We start from the raw sequence: 10,406 nt of genomic DNA, 5'->3' as shown, positions 1-10,406 counted from the left end.
ACCTATAAAGCCCTACATGGCCTGGGACCTGGATATCTCTGTGACCGCCTCCTGCAACATACCTTCCAGCGTCCAATAAGATCACACAGGGCAGGCCTTCTCCAGGTACCGTTGGCCACACAATGCCGTCTGGCGGCTCCTCAGGGGAGAGCCTTCTCTGTTGCTGCCCCAACCCTTTGGAACGATCTAGCCCCTGAGATCCAGACCCTCCCCACTCTCCTGGCCTTCCGTAAGTCTGTTAAAACCTGGCTGTTCCGGCAGGCCTTGGGCTGTTGATCTTGCCTGAACTTCAGCCCCATTACAACTGAGTGCATGCTGTGTTTTCTGTTTTTAAGTTGTTCTGTCTTGTGTTTTAATCTTTTTAAATATTTTTAAATTGCTTTTATGTGAGCCGCCCGGAGTCCTCCGGGATTGGGCAGCATACAAATCTATTAAAATTACAAAATTACAAATTACAAATATAAAGATTGGGTTCAGCACAAATGTTGCTCCCTCAGAGTGAATTTAGGGTGAATTATCTATCTTTCAAAGGCAGATATTTTCAATTTACTTAAAAGCTGAAAATCTATAATTATATTTTATTGCTATTAGTTGGGTAAAATTATTAGAGATAGGTATAAAGTACCTAGCTAAAGATTGCAGGTAGAGTGTTTCTTGACTGTTATCAGTGTTAATTGCCTGTATTTTCTTTCAATTTTCAATATTAGCATGATAACACAGTTTCTGTCAGCTTTAGAAAAGACTGTAATAAGCCAGATAGTTGCAGTGTGCTCAGGTAATTGAGGTACAACCGCAAGGACAGAAGTCTTGCATTTCAACTGTATTTTCTATTCAGCATTATCACTAACCATTGCCCAGATCTGTCTGCTCTCTTGAGTACAGTTTTCTCTTAATCTGTGAGTTGGATGAGCATTGTACCTTTATTACCTGTAGCAGTTCTGTCATAAACAAAATTGGAAACAACTGGGATGACCAAATCTGTGCCTTTCATTTGGAGTCAAGATTCTTCAATTTCCCATCCCTGGGAAATTGAAACTACTTTCCACTTTTAGCTGCAAAGCAAGTGTTTGTTACCCACAGACTCTGTACATGGTAGGTACCTTTGCCTCTCTTTTTAATGATTCATTGCTGCAGTGATAAGTTCACAGAAAAACACAAGCAGCATAAGGAAGACATGGGATGCTGCTCAAATGTACAACTTTTAAGGCCTGTGAATTTTTCTGTCCCTAAGCAATTTTGCAGTGTCCTTATTTTCTGCCTCACTGATCCCATTTTATCTGCTCACCTTCTCTCTTTTAGTGAGTCTCTCCCCCCCTCCTCATTCCTCCTTCAAGTTGTGTCAGTGGCACTGAATGCTGATAAGTAAGGCTTGTTCCCCAGCCATTCATTCACAGGTAATCACTTCTGGCATAGAACACTGGCTGCATTGTTAAGGGATCTGGTATTATCGGCAAATTTTAAAACTCAAGTGGGCTAGTTAGCTGATCTTCTCACAGAGCTTAAACTAGGCACATATATTTTTTTTATAAAGGACACCTATATAATTAATGCTTTAAGGGTATGTATCTGCCCCCAAAATTTTGGATGTGGTTTCCAAAGGCTTTTAAAAATTGCCACAGAGTTGTATTTTTAATTTTTTTTAAGGGAAAATGATTAAGTATATAGGAAGCAATTTAATCAAATGTGTAGAACTAGCAAATATTGCAGTTTTGGCTACTTTTTCTTTGCTTTGGCTCAACTTATCCTTTAAACTAAGAAACCCATATAGGTTTTGAATGGCATGGAGGTCTCCATGCCATTCAAAACCTAAATGGGCTTCTTAGTTTAAAGATGTAGAGGAAAAGGGTATTTAAAATGAAACATAGGTTTTAAATTGGCAAACCTAAAATCAGAATACCCTTTTCAATAATAATGGACAGATGGATATTAAGATAGAAATATACCTACATATACAATTTACAGTTTGCAACTATGAATTTGAGGACATTAACACAAAATAATATAGGTTGTAAAAAGAACCAAACAATTAAACATGGACTAAATAAAGACTATTTTCTCTGTTCTTCTTTCCTGTCTTGAGATGAGCATCAAGAAAATATTGTTCTCCTAAGGTGATGATCAGCAATCAGAAACTCATACTTTGGGCACGTGGTGTGAGTAAATACTAAATAGGACAACGTATTTTGCATATCAAAGTTTACAAATATAGAAGAGAAGACAGTGGTGAAATTCAAAAAAAAATATTACCTGTTCTGTGGGAGTGGTGTGGCTTGTGGGAGTGGCTTTGTGGGAGTGGAAGCAGAAGAATATTGCAAAATCCCCATTCCCTCCCCACTCCTGGGGAAAGGTTACTACAAAATCCCCACTCCCTCCCCATCCCACTAACCTGCTTTTCAGCTCAGTTCTCTGGTTCAGGGTAACAAAAAAAGATCAGCTGGGAGGCTGAGAGGCAGTGGGTGTGGGGCCAGCCTATTTGCTGGTTCTCCGAACTACCCAAAATTTCTGTTCCTGGTCCTCCAGAACCTGTAAGAACTGGCTGAATACCACCTCTGGTTAGTATGGATGAATGGATAGAAGCAAAAAATATAGAATTTACTTAAAAACTATCAAGATGATGTTTATTTTTTCATGTAATTGTTATATTAATTAATTTTATAAAGAATTGAGAGAAAAATGTTATCATTATGATATGGGATAAAAATAAAGCATAGTTTTGTTATATGAATGAAGGTGAATATGTATGTCTTAGGATAATGTTGCAGAATCCAATCTGGGTCGATCACCTGGACCAGATGTTTAATTTTCCAAGCTTTCAGAATCATGCTGGAGCGCATCTTCAAGGAGGTCTACACTTTGGCCTATTCAGCGTGTGGTATTTATATGGTGCCTGTTGTATGTGACTTTTTAACAGAATAAAAGTTGGAAGGAACCTTGGAGGTCTTCTAATCCAACCCACTGTTCAAGAGGGAAACCCTATATCATTTCAAACAAATGGCTGTACAATCTCTTCTTAAAAACTTCCAGTGTTGGAGCATTCACAACCTCTGGAGACAAGTTGTTCCACTGATTAATTGTTCTAACAGTCAGAAAAGTTTTTCTTAATTCTAAGTTGTTTATTTCCTTGATTAGTTTTCATCCATTGCTTCTTGTCCTGCCTTCAGGTGCTTTGGAGAATAGGATTTGTATCATTGGATATGATATTTTTCTAGTGCAGATAGTATAAAAATTAAATCAAACAGCAACTGAGCTACCTTACAAAACTTAAAAATACATTACTGTACAGGATGGAAATATTAACTGATGATAATAAGATCAAAATATATTAATATAAAGTTAACAATTTGGGAAACCTAACTTTTCAGTATAAGTGCACATTATATGTAGTATATCACCTTTCAAATTACCACTTCAGGTATTGAAATTAGAAGGTTATAAGGTTATTAGAAGATGAGAAATTATTCATTCAATCAGCTTTGGGTTAAAGTCTGCTAAAGTCTTTTGATTCTACCCTTAACATTAATTTGTTGATTAGTTATTAGTCTAAAATTTCTAGAGATCCAAGTAAAATCTCCATTGTTGATTATGCATTTGAACAAGGAACATGTTCAGCAAAAAAACATCCTGGGCTTTGGAATACTTGGTGTTCTCTGAATTTGATTGCTTGCAGATATTTAATTATCTGATCAAGTAACACCAGTTGTCCATCAGAATGAAACATCTGCAAGCAAACAGCCAAGCTCAGAGAGCACGAAAAACTTCATAATTTAATCTGAGCTACATATTCTCTCTTCTATTAGATTCTGAACTTCATTATGACTTGGCAATTTCATTCTTCCTTCTTCAAAATTTGAATTCCCCCATTGTTCAAGAAAGGAATAGATTTTTCTAATATCTTTATACTTGAATATACTTGGTGCCTTTGAGTCTGGCAGCTACTTGCACTTGTCCCTGTTTTTTTCTAGACAGGTTTCCAGGAATGGTTTTCCATTGGCTTCTTCTTAGAACTGAGAGGGAGGAATTATCCCAAATTAACTCATCTGGCTTTGTGCTAAAGGCAGGATTAAAACTCGGTCTCCTGTTTTCTAGTCTTGTGCCTTAACCATTGCACCAAATTGACGCTAAAAATAATTGCAACACTGTATTTTGTCTAAACATAGTAAGTAGTTTTTATTTCCTCCTGAAGAAAAATACTATCTGGTGACACAGTATTCTACATTATTCTAATGTTTCATATAAATATTGTTTTAGGTGACAGATAACATGACCAAATCTGAAATGGCATGATAAAGTAGATTTGAAAAAGCAAGGTTCATATGCTAAAATTTGTTTTCCTTCTTTAGCATTTCTACAATCTGTTGATTTATTTATTTTCACAATAATAAAAGTTATTGTCTTTATATCAATCTTCTGATTTTGTTTCATTATTGATAATATCAACCTATTTCATGAATAAGTTGCAATGGTTAACTAATAGTGTGTGTGTAAAATCTACTAATTTGATATAGGGGATTTGGAGGGAAATGACAGATGATCTATATTTTGTTTTCAATGTTCACTTAAGCATAAAATATTCAATGACTTTGAGATGTGATCAAGACCAAGTCTAATGTCTCCTTAAGAAATTGATACTTGAGTCCATTATGTTGATATACATTAGTATAAAAATAAAAATCAGACTTTCTTAGTCTAGGACCTCCATGTATGGTTTTGACTATGTTAATAGGAGCACACGTAAGGACTAGGACTAGGACTAGGACAGAACAGAACAGAACAGAACAGAACAGAATAGAATAATAGAGTTTGAAAGAAGATCTTGCACGTCTTCTAGTCCAATCCCCTGCATAGGCAAGAAACCCTATACCACCACTTCAGACAAATGGTTATCCAATATATTGTTTAAAACTTCCAGTGTTGGAGCATTTACAACTTCTGGAGGCATGTTGTTGCACAGATTAATTGTTCTGACTGTCAAAAAATTTCTTCTTAGTTCTAGGTTGCTTCTGTCCTTGATTAGTTTCCACCATTACTTCTTGTCCTGCCTTCAGGAGTTTTGGAGAATAGCTTGACTCCCTCTTCTTTGTGGCAAGCCCTGAGATATTGGAACATTGTTATCATATCACCCGTAGTCCTTTTTTTTCATTAAATTAAACATACCCAATTCTAGAAACTGTTCTTCATATGTTTCAGCCTCCAGTCCCCTAATTATCTTTATTGCACTTCTCTGCACTCTTTCTAGAATCTCCACATCTTTTTTACATCATGGTGACCAAGATGGGCTACTATTTAGGAGGGCTATGATACCAGGTTTCATGCCCACCTTCAACCACAGAATTCACTGTGTGATTTTGTGCCCATGATTTACTGTAATAGCATGGAGACTGAAATGAAATAGCAAGCATAGCAATTTGATTTCAATTGAGGAAATTTTGGGTGTAAGTCCAATCATAAAACGAATTTCCAACATGTAAATCCTAAAATTATTGACCAATACAGATACACTTGGATTATCTCATATAAGAAGGTAGCATTTGTTATGATTTTTATTTATTTCTGCTGTTTTGTTGCTGGTAGTTTTATTTTTGTTTTGACCTTATACAAATAGTTGTTTATGATAGAAAGACCTACACACGTGTATATTTATGAATTGCATTAAAATGTACCCAATATATGATTACGTAAAAATGTAGCCAAGCCATGTTTGACTTCAAGTCCACTAATTAAATGGTAGTCAGTTCCAAAATTTCAACCAAGCATTGTTCTGCTATGACTGCATGTTCATGTTTGCTGTTGGGAAATATGGGATTATTATGGCTGAGTGCAACTGGCAAATCAACAGCTATGGCAAATTAGAGAAATATGAATTATGTTTTGATTAGCCAACTATACAAAAGAGAGGCAGAGCTGGACTAACGCCCTTATCAGACCTGGCACTTCTGTTTCATAGGCTCTTTGGTGAATGTATTTTTATGGACAAATCAATTTCTAGGTGTATATATAAGACATCATAATAATCCTGAACTTTTAAAAATAATAAATAGTTTGAAGTGACATATTTTATCAAAGAACATAACTTCATCCATTCATCCATCCATCCATCCATCCATCCATCCATCCATCCATCCAAAAGTGTCTTGCTTATTTTTAGAATAAATGTTCAGCATCCATGTGAGTTTGAAGAAGTCACAGAAGCTTCAGCTTATTGGTTCATGCTGATTAAAACTAATCAGTTTGGTCTCACATAACATCTGAATATAGCTAGTCTGACATTGCTTCCATCTGCTCAAGGACACAAATAGATTTGATGTAAATAATGGGAATATAGATATCACATTTTCTGAGCAATTCATATATATCTTAACAATATGGAATTGCAGAATCATACTTTATTGTTTAATAATCAAAAATAGAAAGTCATTTTTTGGCAAGAGGAGCTGATGTAATTATTACTTGATACATCATATTGGCTATGTAATAGTATACATGTGATTATATGTTATGAAAATGGAAAATAAAAAAAGTATATTGATATTAGAAAGTCATTTTTGCAGATATTGGATAAGAATTCAACCATTTTACTGTCCAAAGTCCAAAAATTAACATAATTCTAATTTCATACATTAACTCCACGGTTATTTCCTTATTGCACTAATGCACAAACAGGCAGTATAATTCAGATTTGTCTTTCAAAGATAGCTCTGTGGAATCATTAATAAGAAATGGTCCCAGTAACCAAATGATTTCTCCTGCAAATTTCATAATACAGTTCTAGTAGTTATAAGAAATGCTCCTTAGGGTAGGTTTTGAGTAACAGTTCAGTATATTTCAAACCTAAAGATTTAATTATCTTTATTTTCATGGCATACTAGTAATTAGTAATGGCATAATTTATCCAGAATAATAAAGTCATTAAACAACAAAGGACTTAACAGTTCTAAAGATTGATTTATTTTCCAAAGGAAATAATAGCTTCAGAAATTGTTAGAACCACATTTCAGATCTGATCCTTTCTATTTTATTCTAATACCTTTCCTTATCTGAAACAATTTTCATATTAGGGTCCTTGGGTAGTCCCTTCTTTGAAATAAATGCACTAACCAAACAAAATATATAGTGTGGGGATCTTGGTGCTCTTTGAGCTTGCTTGTTTTCTTGCAGATGTTTCAACTTACATCCAAAAATAGAGCAGCCCTTAGAAACCTGAAAAAGGACCAGACCATCATCATCCTACCTGCAGACAAAGGTCAAATCACAGTGATTATGGACAGAGCACAACACATACAAAAAAAAAATACAGGACAAATAAACATATATCCCTATGAACACCAACAGAATACAAAAACTAGAAAACCAAATCAAGAGAACCCTCAGTGACCTCACTAAGAAATGCCAAATTACCAAAGAGGAATGATGCAAATTAGAAGCAGTGGATCCATCCTTCCACATTTGTATGGATACACAAACCTGACATACCCCTCTGTACAATTTTATTTCTACCAGGGACCTCAACATACAACATTACAAAAATTGTAAAAAAAGGTTGGGCATCTCACAAGAGGAAGCCAACACTCCATTAACTCTCCACTACAGTGTCTTCAAACAATCAGGAATGTGACTACAGATGAGGACAAAATCATGGTCTCATTTGATGTCACAGCCCTGTTCACGTCTATCGATCCAGAATTAGCCAAAGAATCCTTGACTGCATTGCTTCACAGTACACTTGACTTAATTTTGATCTTAACGAAGATCAAAGCACCCAGGAGTATGGTTCTCATAAATCTCTGCTTAAATTTTTGCAATTTGACGGCCAAATTTACCAACGAATTAAAGTGACACCTATCGGATCACCACTTTCAGGACTTATAGCGGAGGTCATCATACAACATCTAGAAGCCATAGCAGTTCCACAAATACAAACACAAAAAATATGGATCAGATATGTAGCTGTCACCTTCACCATAATAAAAAAGACCAATTAGAGAACACCCACAGAACCATCAATAATATTTTTAAAGGAATCTAGTTTACCAGAGAGGAAGAAAACAACAACATGCTACCCTTCCTGGACATCCTGATCAGCAGAGACCACAATGACAAACTAGAAATAAAAGTCTACTGAAAAAAACACCCATACTAACAGGTGCTCTACTACCAAAGCAACAACCCAACCTCCCACAAGAGAAGCCATGTAAGGACTTTATTAAAATGAGACCAAACACACTGCAGCAACCCAGAACAGCAGGGAAAGGAAATGGAGCATCTTTACAGCACATTGGATACCCACACAACTTTTTCAAAAAGTCCTTGACTACTCAACCCAATACAACACAAGCAACATGGCCCTAAAAAGAATATCTCAGAAATCACAAATAGACTATGCAAACACATGGAATCAGTGTAGCACACAAATGTAGCACACAAGCCAACTAAAGCCCTTCAAAACATCCTAAGCAAACAAAATACCAACCATTCTTCATATGTTTTAGGCTCCAGCCTTATAATTATCTTATTGCTCTTTTCTGCACTCTTTCCAGAGTTTCTACATCTTTTTATATAATACTGTATGATGACGAAACTGGATGCAGTACAGTATGTCTAAGTGTGGTCTTACTAAGGCTTTATAAAGTGGGACTAAATCCAGAAGGCTGTGTGAAATGTAAATATAATAAAATAAAATAAATACTAATTTATGGATATGGATCAAATCTAGTTCTGAATAAGTTGCCCCATTCTTAATCAGGATCTTTTTAACGTGAATGATGTGCCAGGATGCTATAATGTTGTGAAATCTGCAAATAACTGTCTTCTTCTGTTTTCATTACAGCTGACATTTCAGAATGGCTTTGTTACGAACTAATAATAACAGCAAGAATTACCCTGGTAAGCTGACATTTAAGTGAGGGAATAAAAGGAGGGAGCCAATGATATACATGCAGTAGGTGAAAATGTAAAGTGGCAAATTTGCTTTGGTGGGCCATTCTGTCTCAACAATCACAAAAGCTTGTTAGGTATGGATGAAAAATATAATGTATGCACCATGCACTAAGATAAGTTTTATTTAGTAATATAAAGTGTGGTGGTGGTGGGGAGCCCAACTATATTTTCAGTTTCTGACAGAGGCTGTTTGAAATGGAAATAGCATGACTATAAAAACAATTCTTACTGAGATGTTAATTTACGCTTTCATAGGAAATATGCATTACATTCACTCTATAATACATTACTGAGTTTTCTACAATAGTTAGTATGGACTACAAAATTTCAAAGGGATTCTCCACATTGCTGAAGATACAAAATTGGTTTGCAAACCACACATTAATCTGCCTTGCTTTTAAAGTTTTCTATTCTGAGAGTGGAAGAATAAGAAATCAAAGGAGTTGTAGACAACTCACAATTTAGGAATAATACATTCCTCTGCTCTTGATAACTTTATCCAAAATATAGTCTCCTCTTAAAAAATATTTTCAAAGCAAATTATTTCCTGCTACTAAACAAAAAATGCAAAAGGTGTAGAAGAGGAGTTAAAAACAATAACCAAATTAATAGAATGAATAATGAAATGAAAAGATAGTTAATTTTAGTTTATAGCAATAAAAGATGTGGTGGCTCAGTGGCTAAGAGGCTGAGCCTGTCAATCAGAAAGGTCGGCAGTTCAGCAGTTCAAATCCCTAGCACGGCTCCCGTTACTTGTCCCAGCTTCTGCCAATCTAGCAGTTCGAAAGCATGTAAAAATGCAAGTAGAAAAATAGGAACCATCTTTGATGGGAAGGTATTCCCAGCAGCATTCCATGCACCTTCTGCATTAAATCATGTGGGTCACATGACCATGGAGATGTCTTCAGACAGCGCTGGCTTTTCGCCTTTCACATGGAGATAAGCACTGCCCCCTAGAGTCAGGAACAGCTAGTATAGATGTGTGAGGAGAACCTTTACCTTTACTCACCAATAGCAGTTCCATATAACACTTCCAAATTGCCCATGTTTCCACCAATCCCATACATTGACTCATAGATCGTTTTTACTCTGACTTTCTCTTCCTTTGCTGACTTTCTCGTCCTCCACTTTCTTCTCTTCCTACTCCTTCTTCTCCTTCTCTTTCTTCTCCTTCTTCCTTCTTGAATCTCATCAACTCCATCCAATTGCATCTTTCACAATCTCCCTTTGTGCTCATTCTTATTTAATATGTTTGCTATTAGCTATATGAAACTCATTTTCTCTATATAAATAACCATTCATTGTACATCTTTTATATTGGTAATTCAATTCTCATTCATTCAGCCCTCATTCATTGTTGATTCTATATCATCTTGTTTCTTAAGTAACTTGTTTGCATTCAATTTATGTTTAGATTTCCCTTGATATATCCACCAATCACTTCCATATTGTAAAGTGAGCAGAAGCATTGT

Source organism: Thamnophis sirtalis, unplaced genomic scaffold (assembly GCF_051295495.1).
Source record: "Thamnophis sirtalis isolate CommonGarterSnake01/CBP01778 unplaced genomic scaffold, rThaSir2_p1.2 scaffold_4, whole genome shotgun sequence".
NCBI classification, from domain to species: domain Eukaryota; kingdom Metazoa; phylum Chordata; class Lepidosauria; order Squamata; family Natricidae; genus Thamnophis; species Thamnophis sirtalis.
This window is presented reverse-complemented; position numbering follows the sequence as displayed.